We start from the raw sequence: 20,094 nt of genomic DNA, 5'->3' as shown, positions 1-20,094 counted from the left end.
AAGCCTGGTGGTCCCAAGGTGGAATGCCACAGGAACTGTTCTTTGGCTCTTTGGGTGACTGGATGTCCTGGGCTTGTATCACAGCTGCCTTATTTGTTCAACCACTGCCAGCCACACGAGCAGTCCTTTATTGTTGATTATGGGGGTGGTGACCATGCTCCCCTTCATCACCTGTTTCTCACTTCCTCTTTTCTTCCTGTTCTTCATCCCCTTCTCCATGATGTCCAGATGCTTCCTCCCACTGACTTCATCCTCATCCTCTTCCCCTTCTACATCTTCACCACCCTGCTCTTGGTCCGCGCCACCCACCTCCCAGCCCAGTCAGGGCCTTCTGGGTCCACTCAGTCACGGCCACCCAGGCAGGTCAGCTGGGGCAGGAGCCGGAACGCGCACCTTCAGCAGCTACTCAGGTTAGTGGCCTCACAGTGGAACAGACCCAGGCCTTTGAGACATTCCCACCATTTCAAAGGTTCCAAGGTATTGATAGGTTTCCGTTCACTTCCATCTAAGTAAAGATGTGTGAGATTTGGACGTTTTTCTGCTCACATGTCCAGACCTCCAGATATTCTATTGTCACTGAGCTCAAGCTTTTTCTGTTTGGGTAACGTGGGGAGATTTGAAACTGAAATCAAGCCTGCATTTATTAAACAGAGGAACTCCAGGTTTTACAAACTCAGTTGTTAAGCCCTCGGTTTTTCCCATCATTTGATTTGTGATGGACCAGGGCAGGTTCTCCAACAGGGGCTGGGGTCCGGGTCCACAGCTCCACGGGGATCCTCCTCTTCATGTCCACACTTCCCTAGTAGCTCCCTTCTTGCAACTTTACTTTCCGCATCGGGGCAAAGCTGGGAGAGCGAGGGCAGTGGGAAGGGGCCTGTTGGCAGGAGAAACTCCGGAGGGATGGGGCTGGAGCCACCCCCGACTGCCGTGCGCACTGCACTTAGGCGCGGGGGCTGCTTCCCTCTGCAGGTCCTAGGAAGCTGTCTTGTGTGTTCCAGGATGTTTAGCAAATCTCTGGTCTCTACCCACTGATGCCAGCAGCACCTTCCAGCTGTGACAATGAAAAATGTCTCCAGACATCGCCCTGTGCCCCTCGGCAGGCCGATTCACCCCCAGCTGGGAACCACTGTTTCACACTCTGCTGCCTTTCCTTGAATAAATAAACCTGCCAAATGAGGGATTTGGAGAAGAAACAGGAACTGCATTGGATCTGAAGTCCCTCTGACCTCCAATAAATGACTATGATATGAATTATGCTTATGGAATTAGAAAGAAAAATCAAAGTGGATGATTATATACCGGGTCTATTCATGATGATAAAAACTTGGCCTTACTAATCTTCTTAGAGAGACAATTTCCAGCCTAATGGTGATGTCCGTAATTAACTTGGAGGACTTCTTATAAGCCCAGATACCTGTCTTCTACAAAGATTTCGGTCAGGTAGGGAATAATCCCCTTGCCATCCCCCCCACCATGAGCCTCTGGGGCTTCTCTCCCACTAATTTGACACATCATAGCAGTCAGAGCTCTGGAGTCACACTGACTGAGGACTTAAGTACCAGCTCTACTACCTCAGTTGATCTCCCTGAGCTCCCCTTTCCTCATCTATAAAAAGGGGAAGTACCTACTATGTGCCTTGTAGAAACATGCTGGTAAGGATTGAATGTGATGGTCTAACTAAATTATCCCTAAACACAGTGCACACTCCATACATGTCAGCTGTTGCTGCATTATTGTTATTCAATATCCACCTCAAAGCAGAACTCTTTCAGGAGCCCCCCAGAACCACCACATGCAGCCTCTCCACTCTGCTCCCTAAGTACCTCTCATGTGTGATCAACAGTAATCAGGTGGGCCTACCTACCTGGAGCTACTGACCATGAGCTTCAACCAGGTGATTTTTTTTTAATTAAAATCACCAAAAGAGCTTTTTAAAAATAACATTTTCCTAGGTTTAGTTACATCCAGGGGGAAGTGAGGTGAGAAGAAGGTGAGCAAGTAGATTTTTTTTTCAATCTCCCACAATCCCTATAAGTACCGTGATCTCATTGCCATCTATGAGCCTCTGAATGAAGCCTTGTTTTGGAAAACGTCTGGTTATGCTCAACTATTCTGAAAGGGTTTACGGAAAAGAGCCTGATGTCTTTATGAAACAACAGGCTTATAAAACAACAGGCTTAGCCAATTAGTACTTAATGCTAATTGGGTACTGAAGATTAAAAAAAATTAAAGAGCAGGGGTAGTTAATTGAAGAAATTAGGAACTAAGTTGATAAATGAACTTCCTCCTAGTTGAGAAGAAATAATCATAGGCTAGATTCAGATTTTACAGAAACTAGGAAAATATTGCAGTCTTTATTTTTTTCTTTCTCACTTGAAAGAGGAAAGGTTAAGAAATAGTGAGTAAGGAAAAGGGTAATTTTAGGCCTTGAAATGAGCAAGGTCATTATTTTTCATGAAGAGAGATGCTAAGGGGGCCTGGTCAAGTGCCGGGACGAGGAAACAGCCTCCACCAGGGCTTTGAACAGCCAAGCCTATGTGTCCACCACGACACCCTGGGCAGGTCAAGGGTCACTGGGGCTGCAAGACGGTAAAGGTTACCGTAAGAGTAGAGAGAAAAATAAAAATTAAGCTAAGCTGTGGCACATATGTCAGGTATAGGGAAGGAAAAAAATAACATGTAACTTCTGTTTAGCTGTTTGATGAGATATTTACATACCCTGAAAAATCTGTCCAAAAAATAGCCATCAGAAATCACTGGATTCCATTCTTCTGTTGATAGTGTTATCACTAGAAAAGGCCTGTGTGGTAAATTTCTCTCAGATTTCTGATCCAGTTTCACCACAGTATCGCCACTGAACAGTTGATGTGATGGCAGCTATCAGGGACTGTAAGAAGAGTGCTTAGAAAAACATACTCAGCCTTGAGATGAGAAGAAACAACCCCCAGAGAATTCTACCAGCGGGGCAAAGTCAAGGTTAGGGCGAAGCATGTGGGAAGGTGTTCTAGACCATGGGAATCCTGTCAGCAGAGGTGCAGAAGGCAGCAACGAGGACAACACGAGCCGGAAAACAGGCAAGGAAGGTTATTTAACTGCAACGTAGGTGTATGGAAACAACGTCTGCGTCAAACTGACCCCATTTGGGTAACTAAGCAAAGGAAGAAAGGCTTCCTGCATGAGAAGATGCCAGCACTTGGTCTTGAATTATTCTGGTAAATGAGGGAGTGGGGGTAAATGGAAAATCCCAGCAAAGGGAATGCTATGACTAAGGCAGGAAGGTGGAGGGAACAAATCTTGTTTGAGGAACTGCAACCTTCTCTCATGATGGCTGGTGTCTAGGATTCAAGGGTGGTAGTGGGATGATCTTAAGAGAGGAGGCTGAGGATAACAAGACTCACATCATGAAGGGCAACTGTAGCTTTTATCCTGAAGCCAGTGGAGCTCCTTATCTATACTTGGTACTCTCTGGCTCAGCAGAGACATGGCAACCTCAACCCAGGATGCGGGCGCTGCTCTGCACGCTGGCTCCAGGGGAGCAGTCCCAGCAGTCTGCCCGACTGGGCGCTCATCCTAACAGCCGGCTTGAGACCAAGGGAGGCACTAACCATCTCAGTGTTTACGAGTGACACACCGCTATCAGCATACCTTTCAAAGCTAATTTGGTTTGCCAAGACAATCAATGCACATTATAGAATTAATCTGTCATTTGCTAATTCTGATACAAAATGTTGGCAAGAAGTTTCAAATTGCCATAGCTTTTGCAGTTTTTGAATTATTTTCCAACTTAGTTCAGCATTTAGTTCATGGAGTAGTTTCAGAAAGATGTTGTAGCTGATACAAGTTACACATGTGCGAGTAAGCAGAAGACCAGGAAAAGGCCCTCATCCCCTCCCTTAGATGCGCCCCCCACCTCAAGCATCTACTAGGGGCACAGATCCTGGTTCCATGGCAGCCCCCACTTCTCTTCAGAAACACAGATTTCAGCTCCACTTGGGAGCCTCTTCTGAGCCAGTGAAACCTGTGACGACTCCCAGGATCTGAAAGGAGGGGCACAGAGAACCCAAGAAGTACAGGCTTGGCCTTGGGGAAGTTGCTATGACATTGCCAACAACGTGAGGAGGAAAAAAGAAGTTCCAAGGGGCCCAAGCCTGTAGGAAGGGCAGATAAACAGTCAGTGATCTGCCCCAAGAGGCATGGAGACCCTGTGCTGCTTGCCGGAGCCCTCTGGGGGGCCAGCAGGGGAGGCAATGGGCACTCTCTGACGGGGAGTATTTTATCACTGACAGCATTTATCTCTGGCAACAGGAGAGTTGCCAGCTCATGTGATAACAGAAACAGATGCCTACCTGTGTACCAGACAGACAGAAGCCAAGCCGAAGCCTCATGCCAGCTGAGGCTCTTGGATTTGCACTTAATCAAGACTTGCTCACCGAACCACTAGCACGTGCTTTGGACCCTGGGACATTTTCAGAGCTTCATTAAATATAATGAGGGCACAGGGACAGGCCTTTGCTGAAGAATTTACACATACTCAGTTATTTCCACCACTTCACTCTTATCGTTTTGGTTAAATCCTAGCAGAGTGATAAGTCAGCGAGGCTGATCAGCCAATTGGTCAGTCAAGGAACGTGGGTTGGATACCTGAGTTCCTCACCTGCCCAGCTCTCTGCTGTCATTTCTTATCAGTCCTCTTACACAGGCTAAACATTTTGGTATCATTTCTGTATATTCCTTTCCTTGCCCATCTCAATTTAGCTATCCGAAATCTCTGCTTCTGATCTGCCTCTAATGTCCATTTTCTCCATTCCATTCCCGCTGCTGCTTCTAGTGCTCAGAACCCTTCCTTCTCCAAGGCCCACATTTCAATAGCTTCCCAAGCCCTCATCCTCTCTTCAGTCCCTCCCAAGACAACTCAAATCCTGCCTCTACACCGCAACAGCCATCTTTCCAAAACACCATTGATCACATAATTCCTGGCTCCAAACTTCAGAGGCTCTCCACTGAATTCAGCATCCGGGCCATCCTCCTAAGCATGGGGCCCAAGCATGTGGCTCCAACCTACCTTTGCACACTTGTCTTCCACTATTTCTTTTCACCCAGCTATGCTTCGGACCAGCCTGGGTGATCTGCCTTCCCTGCATTCACCCTGCATTCAGGATTGGCTCCATGGACGTGCAACCTATGCAGTCACATGGCCTCTGCCCTTAAAGGGTCCTACGCCTGAATGCTCTGCTGTCACCCTCTTGAAATTCTTAATGCCTGATCAAGGGGTCTAGCATTTTCATTGTGCACTGGGTCCCACAAATTATATTGCTGATTCTGCCTGCTTTGTATCCCTGTTTTTACTCATGTGCTCTCCATTGAAAGACCTTTATCTGCCCATTCCTACCTGCCTAGTATCCGACTCCTCTTTCAAGGCCCAGCTCAAAAGCCATCAAGTCTTTGTCAACCACCTCAAGCCTGAAGCAGGCTCTCCTCTGGGTTTCCAAAGCACTTGGCTTTTCCTTCTGTTTCAGTACTTGTCACACATAATCACAGTGTGGTTATCTGCAAACACGGCTCACCCTACAGAAAGGAAACATGCTTCCCCAGGTGGGAGTGGGAGGTACATCCTTTCACCACTCTTATCGCTCAGTGCCTGGCATAGAGCAAACACTGAGTACATTATTGGTGAACTGAATTTCACTCTCCTTAATAACCCAATGATTTCTTGGCCACCAGGGCCTCTTCTTCCCGTGAGCTGCTCCTAACTGTACCCATGGTAACTTTTGGCTACCTCAGAAATTACGTTAATGTAAGAATGGGCAGCAGGCAGCCAATTACTTGAGGGGAGTGAAATACAAATACGGATCTCACACATGGAATAGGGGAAAGATCTCATTCCTCCAGGACACAATTAAATACTACCATACCCATTAGGAAATGACACAAAATGTTAAACACAAGCCATAAAACTCTAGTCTCCCTAGTTTCCCCACCAATTAAGCTACAGAGAGATTTTAAACACAGTTACTACAGAAATGTCTTCCTACCCACCTCTCCTCACCAGCTCAGATGAGAAGTGTGAGATAACCAATTAGGAAGTCAGACAAAAGAGGTCACAGAAGACAAGGTGAACAGAGAAAATACTGGCATTTATTTCTTTCCATAATTTGTTATTTCTGTGATCATTTCAATTTTTAATCAACCCAGCTTAATTTATAGCTTAAGATTATTAGCTAAAGAAAGAAAAATTTTATTATGTCATTTCTAATTTGCATTTACTTATTTTCATAATTTGTTATTTTTGTGATCATTTCAATATTTAATCAACCCTTCATTTATAGCTTAACATGATTAGCTCAAGTAAGAAAAATTGTTATTATGTAATTTTGTATTATGAAAGAAATTTCACAGGACATTTTTTTTCTTCTTTGTTTCAGGGAAAGACATACTTTAAATGCATCAATAGAAGTGGACCAAATAATAACAGTGGGAGTGACATCAATTTAATGGAGAGTAAAGAGTTCGTGCTAGTTTTATTTGGAAGTATCATTCTTCATACACCATGTTCGGGCTTGTAATGATGAAGGCGGCATCCTAACCCCCAGAGCATGTTATTGACAGAGATATTCTAACTATTGATTTCTTCAAAACTTCTTGGGCAGCGTTTGATTACAAAGGTATAAAAAAATAAGATGAAACTCAAAAGTATTCTTTGATATAAGAGTATTTTACAGTAAACCCACAGAGGCCAATGTTCACATTTTTACATATTAATGCTTTATAGGCCTCTAATAAAATAGCACTTCGGGGAGATGGGATTAAAGATGGCGGCGCAAGAGGAGAGACAGGGGCTTCCTCCTAAAACTGGATACAATTAGAAAATTTAATTGGCACAACTAATCCTGAGAGAGCAACAGGAACGAGGACACCGTCAGACTGCACATACCTGGAGAAAAGAGCAGACCTCACCAAACCCAGAGCTGTGGCTCTGTGGGACCCAAGACCTTCCCCCACCCCAGCTCACTGGTGGGAGGAAGAGAAACGGAGCAGGGAGGGAGTGGAAGTCCTGGGACTGCTGAATACCTAGCTCCGGAGATCTTCGCTGGGAGCACAAACCTACATTTCATGGTGCTTTCATGAGACTCGCATGACTACCGGGTTGGAAAGTTAATACAGGCAGAGTTCCTGGGGAGACTGGGATTCCGGCTGCTTGTGGAAAGCAGGGATCCATATCCGGCTGCTCTGGGACAAAAACTTATACCTGTGTGCCCGGCCCACTGGCTCAGGCAGTGGAGACAGGCACAGCAGCCGGGAGGCAGGGAACAGCTCTTTCCTCCCCCCAAGCACCAGTACCGCTCCCCTGTGACCCCCGACATTGCTTCAGGGGCTCAGCAGCTCCAGAATAGAGCTTCTGGACACTAGAGGGCGCCATATACAAACATGAAACACCAGAGGAACCTTGTCCAGAGTAAAATTATTAATACAACTCCGGAGAAAGATTTAAATGATATGGACCTCCTGACTCTTCCTGAAAGGTTCAAAATAAAAATCATCAACATTCTAATGGAGGTAAGGAAAGACATCCAAGAACTCAGGAATGAATTCAGGTCGGAGATCCAATCATTGAAGAGCACGATGGAGGGTATTAAAAGCAGTTTGGATACAGTGGAGGAGACAATAAATGAAACAGAAACTAGAGAAGAGGAATACAAAGAAGCTGAGGCACAAGAGAGAAAAAAGGATCTCTAAGAATGAAAGAATATTGAGAGAACTGTGTGACCAATCCAAGCAGAACAATATTTGCATTATAGGGATACCAGAAGAAAAAGAAAGAGAGAAAGGGATAGAAAGTGTCTTTGAGGAGGTAGTTGCTGAAAACTTCCCCAATCTGGGTAAGGACATAGTCTCTCAGGCCATGGATCCCCCTACACAAGGGACCCAAGGAAGACAACACCAAGACACATAGTAATTAAAATGGGAAAGATCAAGGATAAGGACAGACTGCTAAAAGCAGCCAGAGAGAGAAATAAGATCACATACAAAGGAAAACCCATCAGGCTAACATGAGACTTCTCAGCAGAAACCTTACAGGCCAGAAGGGAGTGGCATGATGTATTTAATGCCATGAAGCAGAAGGGCCTGGAACCAAGTTTACTTTATCTGGCAAGATTATCATTTAAATTTGAAGGAGGGATTAAACAATTTCCAGATAAGCAAAAACTGAGGGAGTTTACCTCCGACAAACCATCTCTGCAGTCTATTTTGGAGGGACTGCTATAGATGGAAGTGTTCCTAGGGTTGGATAGCTGTCACCAGAGGTAGTAAAACCACGGTAGGGAGGGTGGAGCAGCTGATTGTGAGACAAATGCAAAATTAAATTGACTATCCCCAAAGTCAATCAAGGGATAGACAAAAAGTACAGAATTTGATACCTAATATATAAAGAATGAAGGAGGAAGAAAAAGGAGGAGAAATAGAAAAGAACCTTTAGATTGTGTTTGTAACAGCATACTAAGTGAGTTCAGTTAGACTCTTAGATACTAAGGAAAGTAACCTGGAATCTTTGGTAACCACGAATCTAAAGCCTGAAATGGCAATAAGTACATACCTATTGATAATCACTCTAAATGAAAATGGACTGAATGCACCTATCAAAAGACATAGAGTCACTGAATGGATAAAAAAACAAGACCCATCTATATGCTGCTTACAAGAGACTCACCTCAAACCCAAAGACATGCACACTCTAAAAGTCAAGAGATAGAAAAAGATATTTCATGCAAACAATAGGGAGAAAAGCAGGTGTTGCAGTACTAGTATCAGACAAAATAGACTTCAAAACAAAGAAAGTAACAAGAGATAAAGAAGGATATTACATAATGATAAAGGGCTCAGTCCAACAAGAGGATATGACCATTATAAATATATATGCACCCAACACAGGAGCACCAGCATATGTGAAACAAATACTAACAGAACTAAAGAGGGAAATAGAATGCAATGCATTCATTTTAGGATACTTCAACACACCATTCACTCCAAAGGACAGATTCACCAGACAGAAAATAAGTAAGGACACAGAGGCACTGAACAACACAATAGAACAGATGGACCTAAAAGACATCTATAGAACTCTACACCCTAAAGCAACAGGATGAACATTCTTCTCAAGTGCACATAGAACATTCTCCAGAATAGACCACATACTAGGCCACAAAAAGAGCCTCAGTAAATTCAAAAAGATTGAAATTCTACCAACCAACTTTTCAGACCACAAAGGTATAAAACTAGAAATAAATTGTACAAAGAAAGCAAAAAGGCTCATAAACACACGGAGTCTTAACAACACGCTTCTAAATAGTCAATGGATCAACGACCAAATTAAAATGGAGATCCAGCAATATATGGAAATAAATGACAACAACAACAACAAAGCCCCAGCTTCTGTGGGACGCAGCAAAAGCAGTCTTAAGAGGAAAGTATATAGCAATCCAGGCATATATAAAGAAGGAAGAACAATCCCAAATGAATAGTCTAACATCACAATTATCAAAATTGGAAAAAGAAGAACAAATGAGGCCTAAAGTCAGCATAAAGAGGGACATAATAAAGATCAGAGAAGAAATAAACAAAATTGAGAAGAATAAAACAATAGAAAAAATTAATGAAACCAAGAGCTGGTTCTTTGAGAAAATAAACAAAATACATAAGCCTCTAGCCAGACTTATTAAGAGAAAAAGAGAATCAACACACATCAACAGAATCAGAAACAAGAAAGGAAACATCACAATGGACCCAACAGAAATACAAAGAATTATTAGAGACTACTATGTAAACCTATATGCTAAGAAGTTGGAAAACCTAGATACAACCTTCCAAGACTGACCAAGGAAGAAACACAAAATCTAAACAAACCAATTACCAGCAAAGAAATTGAAGCGGTAATCAAAAAACTACCCAAGAAAAAAAAACCCCAGGCCAGACAGATTTACCTCAGAATTTTATCAGACATACAGAGAAGACATAATACCCATTATCCTTAAAGTTTTCCAAAAAATAGAAGAGAAGGGAATACTAATACTCCCAAACTCATTCTATGAAGCCAACATCACCCTAATACCAAAACCAGGCAAAGACCCCACCAAAAAAGAAAATTACAGACCAATATCCCAGATGAACGTAGATGCAAAAATACTCAACAAAATATTAGCAAACCGAATTCAAGAATATATCAAAAGGATCATATACCACAACCAAGTGGGATTCATCCCAGGGATGCAAGGATGGTACAATATTCAAAAATCCATCAACATAATCCACCACATAAACAAAAAGAAAGACAAAAACCACATGATCATCTCCATAGATGCTGAAAAAGCATTTGACAAAATTCAACATCCATTCATGATAAAAACTCTCAGCAAAATGGATATAGAGGGCAAGTACCTCAACATAATAAAGGCCACATATGATAAACCCACAGCCAACATCATACTGAACAGCAAGAAGCTGAAAGCTTTTCCTCTGAGATCGGGAACAAGACAGGGATGCCCACTCTCCCCACTGTTATTTAACATAGTACCGGAGGTCCTAGCCATGGCAATTAGACAAAACAAAGAAATACAAGGAATCCAGATTGGTAAAGAAGTTAAACTGTCACTGTTTGCAGATGACATGATATTGTACATAAAAAACCCTAAAGACTCCACTCCAAAACTTCTAGAACTGATATTGGAATACAGCAAAGTTGCAGGATACAAAATTAACACACAGAAATCTGTGGCTTAAGACTCCACTCCAAAACTTCTAGAACTGATATTGGAATACAGCAAAGTTGCAGGATACAAAATTAACACACAGAAATCTGTGGCTTTCCTATACACTAACAATGAACCAATAGAAAGAGAAATCAGGAAAACAATTCCATTCACCATTGCATCAAAAAGAATAAAATACCTAGGAATAAACCTAACCAAAGAAGTGAAAGACCTATACCTTGAAAACTATAAGACACTCTTAAGAGAAATTAAATAGGACACTAACAAATGGGAACTCATCCCATGCTCTTGGCTAGGAAGAATTAATATCATCAAAATGGCCATCCTGCCCAAAGCAATACATAGATTTGATGCAATCCCTATCAAATTACCAACAGCATTCTTCAACGAACTGGAACAAATAGGTCAAAAATTCATAGGGAAACACCAAAGATCCCAAATAGCCAAAGCAATCCTGAGAAAGAAGAATAAAGTGGGGGGGGAATCTCACTCCCCAACTTCAAGCTCTACTACAAAGCCATAGTCATCAAGACATATATGGTCAATTAATATTCGATAAAGGAGCCATGGGCATACAATGGGGAAATGACAGTCTCCTCAACAGATGGTACTGGCAAAGCTGAACAGCTACATGTAAGAGTGAAACTGGATCACTGTCTAACCCCATACACAAAAGTAAATTCAAAATGGATCAAAGATCTGAATGTAAGTCATGAAACCATTAAACTCTCAAAAAAAACTTAGGCAAAAATCTCTTAGACATAAACATTAGTGACTTCTTCATGAACATATCTCCCCGGGCAAGGAAAACAAAAGCAAAAATGAACAAGTGGGACTATATCAAGCTGAAAAGCTTCTGTACAGCAAAGGACACCATCAATAGAACAAAAAGGTACCCTGCAGTATGGAAGAATATATTCATAAATGACAGATCCGATAAAGGCTTGACATCCAAAATATATAAAGAGCTCATGCACGTCAACAAACAAAAAGCAAATAATCCAATTAAAAAATGGGCAGAGGAGCTGAGACAGTTCTCCAAAGAAGAAATTCAGATTGCCAACAGACACATGAAAAGATGCTCCACATCGCTAGTTATCAGAGAAATGCAAATTAAAACCACAATGAGATATCACCTCACACCAGTAAGGATAGCTACCATCCAAAAGACAAACAACAACAAATGTTGGTAAGGTTGTGGAGAAAGGGGAACCCTCCTACACTGTTGGTGGGAATGTAAATTAGTTCAACCATTGTGGAAAGCAATATGGAGGTTCCTCAAAGAGCTCAAAATAGACATACCATTTGACCCAGGAATTCCACTTATAGGAATTTACCCTAAGAACGCAGCACTCCAGTTTGAAAAAGACAGATGCACCCTATGTTTATCGCAGCACTATTTACAATAGCCAAGATATGGAAGCAACCTAAGTGTCCATCAGTAGGTGAATGGATAAAGAAGATGTGGTACATATACACAATGGAATATTATTCAGCTATAAGAGGAAAACAAATCTTATGATTTGCAACAACATGGATGGAGCTAGAGGGTATTATGCTCAGTGAAATAAGCCAAGCAGAGAAAGACAAGTACCAAATGATTTCACTCATCTGTGGAGTATAAGAACAAAGGAAAAACTGAAGGAACAAAACAGCAGCAGAATCACAGAACCCAAGAATGAATTAACAGTTACCAAAGGTAAAGGGACTGGGGAGGATGGGTGGGAAGGGAGGGATAAGGGCAGGGAAGAAGAAAGGGGGTATTATGATTAGCATGCATAATGTGGGGGGTGGGGGAAAGGGGAGGGCTGTGCAATACAGAGAAGACAAGTAGTGATTCTACAACATCTTACTATGCTGATGGACAGTGATGTAATGGGGTTTGTCGGGGGGACTTGGGGTAGGGGAGAGCCTAGTAAACATAATGTTCTTCATGTCATTGTAGATTAATGATAACAAAATTTTTTAAAAATTTAAAAAAATAGCACTTCAGGTTGATAAAAGCCACGTGTCATTGATGAAACATTTGTGAAAATCTGCATTGGAGGTGCAGTGGAAAAGTTGGGTGAGTCTGTGGTGAGGAAGTTCTCTCCAGTACTACTTTCAAATGACACCATAGATTAATATATCAGGCTAATGAAAGAAAGTCCAACTCACAGAATGAATAAAACAGGCGAAGTGCTTTTCATTGCAAATTGATAAGTACACTGATCTGCTAATATGGCAATCTGCCAGTACGTATGTGATTTGAACAGGATGTACTATAAAGGATGATCCTTTTTTCTCCATGCTCATTGCTAAAAGACACAACTGGCTCTCAAATGTGTAAAGCTAAGAAAGATTACATTGTCAACAGATGTGGTCTGGAGTTTAAGTTTTGTGTACAGTACGTCCTGATAGCACAGCTGCAATGACAGGAAAATATTCTGGAGTGATTACCCAAATTAATAAACTTGCACCAGAATGTAAATCAAAGCATTGAGAAAGACTTGCTTTAAAAATAAGTCAACTAAACTAAACATGACACTTAGTGATGTAGTAAAAGCCTATGAATTACATAGAGGTGAATGAGTTAAATTCGTGATTCCTCTGAGTGAATAACTGGGAAGGAATCTAATCATAAACAACAGTATTGCATGTTGATGCTTAAGGGTTATCAAAAGGAAAAATTCTGTCAAGAATGTCTGAAGTACAGAATGAGCTCTTAATACTTTGCAAGATTAAAAAAACCAGTTTGGTCCCAACTTTATAAAGATTTAAATTAGACAGCCAGATTTGTTTGAGTCTGTCCCCACTATTTTAATGATCTGAATACCTCCATGTAAGGAAGGAACATGTTTCTCAGTAGCAGATAAGATTGAAGACCAAAAACAAAAGCTAGAAGCTTAAAGTAACAGTTTCCAGTGTTTATGGCATGTTCCAGAATTTAACAGTTATCAAGGAAGGAGGTGATGATATTGATAGAGCACATCTATAAAAAGTTATCATCAAATATTTTCTGAATTTGATAGAATATTTTGAATTATTTTCCTAGATTCATGCATAGATGATTCTATGGGTTCACTTTTTTCATCAAAAGATAATTTAACTGATATTTTTGGAACTGGTTACTGATGAAGAATTGAACGAATTTTGAAGACACAGCGCCACTTGCTTCATTTTAGATACAAATTAAAAATGAACATCCTGAGTGATGCTAAATTAACTAGACTCTCTTTTTTCATTCCTGTCAACATTATACCTGACTGCCCAGAGACCCTGTATCAATGCCACCATCCTAAGGAGAAATGCAAGGGCCAGATCCTGAATGACCTTGAATGCCCTTCGCAACATACCTAGGAACATGCCACAGGCACTTCCATGATGGCCTTTCTTTCTTGTCGCCAGACCCCGTAGGAGAATCTTCTATTCCTTTATCCTGGGAGCAGTTTTATTCCATTCTTCAGTAATAATGATTTGTTCACTGTTACTCAGAAAGCCATTGCACATCATTTCTGAAAGTGCCTGCTCCTAAACAATGGGGTTTAGCTGAGGATGGCTCAGAGGATTAGCTGCTGCTGTCCTAAAATATGGGGACACTACCTGGGAGGGGAGCCCTAGGCATCTTTGACATGCATGAGTAGTTCCCAGAACCACGCTTCAGAAAGGACAGTCTATTCGCCAAGAGCCTTCTTTAATTCAGCATGCCTTTGTTGAGTGCCTGGACCATGGCTTGCATCCTTGAAACAGTCAGTTTGGGCTCATTGTCTGTCCCCTGGGAATAGCATTTTTGTCAATCCAACCTAGATTAGATAAATTAGCAAAACCAGATTAGGTTAGATAATTAGCAAAAAATGACAGATGGCTTGAGAACTGAGAAGAGGACATATGCTGCTATTTTTATTTTTATTCATGGACATTCTCCAGACCTGTCATCAGTAGCAACAATGGGCTAGTGGGGGACCATCTATACTCCTTCCCCTGGTCCCCTCCCGTCTCTCCACCCATGACTTCACAAGGTGCTTTTCTGTGGGGTTAGCAATGCTGCCCGCAAAGAATTAAATGAAAACAGTAATGGAACCTCACATCAGCCCAACTCATTTTAGACAATAAAACCAAATACAAGAGTCTGTTGAAAAGGTCAACCAACATAGAGGCATCTTACCTCTCATGGGGAGACCTGCAAGGTTATTTTTCCTTTTGTTCCTTTTTAAAGGGAGAACAGCCATCAGAAGAAGAAAGCTGACAACCACTTTCCACTTTCAGGATTTCAGCTGAGAACATCTAAGTATTTTTCTTCCCAACATGAAATTATCTGCAGAGGCAATTCTGTAGTCACTCTGAATACAGACAGACGAAAATGACTTATACTCTGAAAGTTACATTTCCAACTGACAACATGCAAAAAAGCAGCTTTGCAAAATGTGCCTCTGTGTGCAGAGCCCAGCGAGCAATTACTTCTCCCTCCTGACCAAGCTGTGTAGGCACAGAGCCTAGGCTGCACCTTTGCCAAGTCAGCCCCAGGCCTGCAAAGTTGGCACGTGGCGACCCAGAGTTGGTGGGAAACATCTTCACCATTGAAGAGCTCATTTCTTAAACCTGGATAGAATATAAATGGACTTTTCCTCAGTTTCACAAATATAATTCCAACCTTTTAAAAATATCAGCTTGCAAAACCCTTTTTTCCTTAAATCACAATTTTATCATGCAGCAAACATTAACAAGAACTGCTACTTTGAAAAGATCTAGTTGGAGAATTGAGAAGGTCAAAGATGAGTACGACAATTTCTGTGCTAAAGGGGCGTTTACTACATAGTAAACAAGCAACTATTTTAATACATTATATTGGTAATTACAGTTTCCGTTTGAATGTCACAACTGCCCTCATCCCAGTGAAACAGGCAGGAAAGGATTGTTGCCATTTTCCCAGAGAGCAACTGGGAAATAGAACATACTCGATCATCTCTTACATTCCTACCACAAGGGGAAGATGCAGAACAAACACAGTGGTGGCTAAGAGCCCCGTTTTGGGGTCAGATGGACTGGGGATCCACACACCAGCTCCAACAGCTGCCACCTAAACTGGTTATATGGGGCATATTGACCCATTTGTGCTTCTGTTTTCTAATCTATAAAATGGAGATAACACTTGCCTCAATAGGCAGTTGAAGGATTAACTGAGAAATTGTTTGTGAAGATGAGAGGAGCTCAATAAATGATGACAGCTATCATCACATCACCAAGAGTCCTTTATCAAGCCAGACATACACTCACTGCAACCTGGGTGAAACAACACACACAGCAACTCATGATGTAACGTAGTAAAGCAAACAGGATACAGCAGGCGCTAATAAGGACTGCCTCCTTAGTGTTCCCATAGTAACATCGCGGTCTCAGAGCACCCTGGGGCACGCTCTCATTGCCAGGGGCTCTGGCCACCCCACTCCAACCCCTTGCCAGTAGATTATGAACTACAGGTAAGTTTCACTATTTTGCTAAATCCTTCCTTATTTACGGTACAAGTACTAAGGAAGGTCAAGGAATCAGGGAATGGGTGCCTCAAAGGCACAGCCATGGTTCTTGCCCTTGGGGATTTGACGTGTAGCAGGCACTCAACAGAACTGTGCTGAATTAAAGTAGATCATTGATGATTAGAAGGTTCATTCTGGGGTTTTCCAGTTATCTTTCTTGGTGGATGTGCCCGGTGAGCTTGAGAAGAATGTACATTCTGATGTTGGGTGAAGTAGCCCGTAGATGTCCATTATGTCCAGTTGCTGGATGGTGTTGTTGCGTCCAACTATGTCCTTACTGGTTTTCTGCCTGCTGGATCTGCCCATTCCTGATAGAAGGGTGTGGACATCACCAACTATATAGCGGATTCATCCATTCCTCCTTGCAGTTCTATCAGTTTTTGCCTCACATAGTTTGACACCTTATTGTTGGTCTCCTTGGAGATCTGACTTCTTTACCATTAGGTAACACCCAAGACTCACCTTTCTGAAAATGGGGTCCTAGGAACTACCCATCCCTGTCCTAGATCCCTAGGGCTCTACTTCCCAGTAGGGTCCACATCTCTCAGGACAGCAACAGTTAATCCTCTAAGCCATCCTCAGCTAAACCCATTGTTCAAGAGTAGGTTAGATATTTCTGAGTAACAATCAATCATTATTACTAAAGAGTGGAAAAAAACTGCTCCCAGGATGAAGGAGTGGAACATTTACCTATGGAGTCTGGAGCCCATCATGGAAGGGTGTATGGTTTGTGTAACTAGCTATGTTTTGAAGGATGTTCAAGGTCATCAGGATCTGGCTCCTGCAATTCTCTTCAGGGCAGTGGGACTGAAAAACACAGGGCTCTCTGGGTGGTGTGATTCAACAAAAACCTTGTCTAAGGAGGGGCTGGAAGGAAGTTGGGAAGGAGGGTCCCCTTAGCCTCTCCTCTGTGGGTCTGACAGTTCAGCTCTGGCCCCAGACTGCAGCACCCACCCAGCAAAACAAAAGGACCACAGTTAACTAGACCCATAGTCCTAGGAAGGCATTCAGCGGTATCTCTGTTGCCCTAACAAACATGTCCCAGGGTTATGTTTCACTCCTTCCTGAAAGTACTTTTCCTAAGAGGAGTTCTGGTAGAAACAATTCCATTCTTATAAATCCTGGTGCTATTTTGATGCCCTTTATAGGGTGGTACTTTGTGTGGCGGCCCAGCTGTCGGTCTCTTTGTGCGACCATTAATGTTGCCTCCCTAAGTCTATTCTCCATAGAGCACCCAGACTGACCCCTTAAAACCTAAGTCAGACCACATCCCCACGACTCTCCAGTTTACTCAGAATGGAAGTCAAAGTCCTTATGAGGACCTAGAGGTCTTTATGATGACCTTCTGTTTGTCCCTCCCCCCTCTCCAGCCTCACTCCTCCACCCTGACACCCTTGCAGTGTCCAGGACACACTCTCCTGCCTTAGGGCCTTTGCACTGGCTATTACCTATGCTGGAAGGCTCTTTACCAAAATGACCGTGCTGTTTACTCCATATCTCTTTTAAATCTTTGCTCAGTGGTACTTTTTCAAAAAGGCTTCTGAAGGAGACAACATTACAACTCACACCCAATACCTCCCTTTGACAGTCCAGTTTCCCTTACCCAACTCTATGGTCCCCATCCCCACAACAGCCCGCATGGCCTCTTAACCAACACACACTATTGTTCAGTTTATCAATTAGGCACTCATGCAGCCCTTATAATGTGCCAAGGATTGTTCTACGCTCTTTAGACATAACTAATTTGATACTTTCACTATGTGCATTAATGATTTTCTGACTCTTCCCACTAGCGTATTAGTTCTTTAAGGGCAGGAATCTTTATTTTATTCACTAATGTATCTCTGGTGCCTAGAACAGTGCCTAGCACACCAAGGATGCTTAATAAATATTTGATAATAAATAAATGATTCTCCCATGAGTTCTTTACATGGAACCATCCTTAAATTTCCCTTAAACATCTCCAGCTCCTGTGTTTTCCTCCCTAAACATGAGCCACTCCTGCTCCCTGGAATGCATTTGCTTTTTTCATCTATGCCACCAACTCCCACTCATCCTTCAACTTCATTTAAACATCATGAGAACTTTCTCTTGACCATGTGCACAGTCAAGAGTTCCTTCCTCGGTGTAGCCAGATCAAGCCCAGATCAAGCTTTCCAGAAGAAACTAGTTCTGGCAAATAAATCTATCTGTTTTTGCCTCAAAAAAACATTTCCTTGGACGGTCAGGGCAGAGACCTGATACCTGAGTTTCAAGCACAGAATGGGTTAGAATACATCAATAATGAAACCCTTGCCTACAGAATGTATTTTACCCCAGTCCACCGGGTGGAAGTAAACCAGATTCTGTGTTGAGTAAGAGAGGAGAGAGAAGGAAGAAGAGAGACCAGCTGCTTACACCATCCAAAGGAGTAAAGGTCATTTAAAAATAAACAACTATGGTGAAATAAAGTCATGACGCGCTAGGGAGAGTTTGGAAAATGGTGAAGTCATTCTAAGTTAACTGAGGGCTTCAAACCACAGTTTGTCTCTAGCGACTTATGGCACTACAACTCCTCTTTTCTCGGAGAGACGATCCTGATGTATTTAATGCGTGTGAATTTCCTCCTCTGGCACCCACGGGCAGTGTGGGAGTGCTGTGCCAGACCCCCAAATGGCCAGAAAAACGGTCCAGGCTTGACGAGAGTTGAGATTCTCACGCAAGGCAATACCATCCAGCTTCAATTAAGGAATGTGCTCAGGTAACGAACCCTGGTTTTAGATTTCCAGAAATAATTCTTTGAGTTCTTGGGCACAGTCTCTTTAAAAGCTACTCAAGAGCTTATAAATACCTACTGATTATGGTCCCTCAATTCTCTGTAAGTTCGACCAAGTATTTGAGAAAGCATGACTTTGCTGTAAAGATACTCTGCAAACACAGATCTCTCCGAACACGCAGGCCAGCTATTTGCTTATCCAAGGAAAATACTGTTGCCAACTTACGACTGATGACTGATTCTGCTTAGGTTCAAGTGGTTGAATATAGATAGGAACTTGATCATCTGACCTTACATAGGGTTAGAAAATGAAAATGCATCTTCATTATCTCTATTTATCATTCGTCCACATTTCTAGTCAAAAAACATATTCCCACTTTTGGATTTCCTGAAATAAATTATTTTTAGGCATAATTTCACTGAAAGTTTTTAATAATGAGCTTGGTAAATTACCAGCCTTCCCAAAGAGGGTTCAAATCATATTAAGAAAGAACTGAGAGAGGGAGTTAAGATCAGGCTCTGCCAGGGCCCCAGCTACTTTCTATCCCCAAACAATGGAGGAAGTTGCAGACAGCTCTGAACAGATGTCTGAGCAGGTTGGCTGGGCCGTGGTCCAGAGCCTGATGTGGACAGGCAGACCAAGTCGACAGCTGCAGAGTTACAAAAGCCATCCACTCGTACTTCTCTCCCAGCCTCCTTGACAAGGGCCGTCGAGAGTCAACATCTCCCGTCTCAGAGAGCTTCATACCCTGCTTCTTCTTACTGACCATCTCAAGTGTTGGAAAAATGTCCCGTCTAGTTCTTCTCATCGGGGCACCTTCTGGAGCTCTGCAGGATGCATCTATTCATTCTCTTACATAACATTCTTTAAGTATTTAGAGCAGTGCTGTCTAGTAGAAGAACTTCCTGTAATGATGGAAATGTGCTACATCTGTGCTCAGTCCAATGTGCTAACTACTAGCTATTGAGCCCTTGAAAGTGCAGGTGTACCTGAGGAACTCATTTTTAAATTTCCATTTAATTTTAATTAATTTCAATTGAAATAGCTCCATGTGGTTAGTGACTA

The 20,094-nt window shown here is 42.3% G+C and overlaps 1 protein-coding gene and 1 pseudogene across 4 annotated transcripts in view; both read right to left on the bottom strand.

Annotated features, from left to right (window-relative positions):
- The window catches only part of KCNH1 (potassium voltage-gated channel subfamily H member 1), a 351,125-nt gene that overhangs the window by 129,641 nt on the left and 201,390 nt on the right, over positions 1-20,094 (bottom strand). The window lies entirely within an intron of this gene.
- Positions 179-19,798, bottom strand: LOC108407224 (putative acidic leucine-rich nuclear phosphoprotein 32 family member C; annotated as a pseudogene).

This window comes from Manis javanica, chromosome 11, assembly GCF_040802235.1.
Source record: "Manis javanica isolate MJ-LG chromosome 11, MJ_LKY, whole genome shotgun sequence".
NCBI lineage: Eukaryota > Metazoa > Chordata > Mammalia > Pholidota > Manidae > Manis > Manis javanica.
This window is presented reverse-complemented; position numbering and strand designations above follow the sequence as displayed.